Consider the following 1,409-nt stretch of genomic DNA (forward strand, 5'->3'; position numbering starts at 1 on the left):
TGTCCACCTCATGAAAATCCATGCACATTGTGTTCCAAGGCACTGCTTATTTTTAGGTGATGCTTGCCTCCTGTTTCTACAGCTGTTTGCAATCACAAGCTTTGGGTGTTTACATCTCAAAGAAACCCTGCAGAGATAAAGGTGCAAAGGAAGGGTGAAGGCACATCTTAGAACCATCCTAGACACGTAATTGACAGAAGGGGAGGCAGATGTAGTGGCGTAAGCCTATAATCCCAGGAGACTGAGGCAGGAGGATCATGAGTTCAAAACCATCCTCAGCAACTTATCGAGGACCTAAGCAACTCAGAAAGCAAAGGGCAGAGGATGCGAAACTGGACAAACCTTGTTCCTGGTCCCTATTCTGCCTTTTAATTGCCAGTTGACTTTGGAGAAGTCACTTCACTGAATTCTAATCCTCTCTGTAAAACATTGAGTAGGTCACAAAAGTATAAGAGTTAAATGATTATGTGAAATTACTTTGTAAACTAGACTGATCAATTCTGTACCTTGAAGATAAAGGAAGAAGGAACTCTCGGGTGTGCTTCCTATGGCCCCATTATTTATTTATCCATGACACTTCACAAGTATATCAACAACAAAACAACCAACATATATATCTACAAGTCATTTTTGCGAAGGGTCACGTTGAGCTGCGAGCTGCTGCAGGGGTGTCTTTAGGAGTCAGCATCATGGCAGAAGACATCAAGACCAGAATCAAGAACTAGAAGACCGCCCCTTCTGACAGCCGCTTCCCCAACCAGAACCAGACCAGGAACTGCTGGCAGAACTACGTGGACTTCCAAGGCTGCCCGAAGGCAATGACCGCGAAAGGGGGCGATGTCTCTATATGTGAGTGGTACCGGCGTGTGCACAAGTCCCTCTGCCCCATATCCTGGGTCTCAACTTGGAATGACCGCCAGGCAGAAGGCTACATTTGTTGATGCAGTTATTCTTTGATTATCCATTCATACAAAAAATTATCCAGCACATCCATGTGCAAGTAACCTACACCTATGAGCAGTGACAGTCCGGAGACCTGGCCCTCTCCTTTGCTGTGATAAAGATATTCATGCTTGTTTCCTTTCTCAGGAACACTGTAAGCTGCAGGAAAAGGGCTGCTGTGACTAGACGCCGCTGCTCCATTCTAGTGTGGAGCACAGAGTCTGAAGCCTGGCTGCTGACTCAGATCTGGCCCCTGTTTCTGATTAGCTGTGTGGTCTTGGACAAGTTACCCAGCCTCTCTGGGCTTCTGTTTTCTTACCTGTGAGATGAGGATGAATGAAAAAGCATGCAAAGCTCTAGCATGGTGACGGGCACCCAGCAGGTGCCCACACATTAGCTCTGTGACCAGTATCCCTGTGACCATTATCTCCTGCTTTCTGCAATCCACCCCACACTGCATACAGATC

The 1,409-nt window shown here is 46.7% G+C and overlaps 1 pseudogene across 1 annotated transcript; it reads left to right on the forward strand.

The window, feature by feature from the left end:
* Positions 1–689: 689 nt before the first annotated feature.
* Positions 690–941, forward strand: LOC308641490 (cytochrome c oxidase subunit 6B1-like; annotated as a pseudogene). Its single transcript has one exon. The product of its transcript is annotated as a cytochrome c oxidase subunit 6B1-like (transcript).
* Positions 942–1,409: the final 468 nt, after the last annotated feature.

This window comes from Spermophilus citellus (genome assembly GCF_964194105.1).
Source record: "Spermophilus citellus genome assembly, chromosome: 2".
In the NCBI taxonomy this organism is placed as follows: domain Eukaryota; kingdom Metazoa; phylum Chordata; class Mammalia; order Rodentia; family Sciuridae; genus Spermophilus; species Spermophilus citellus.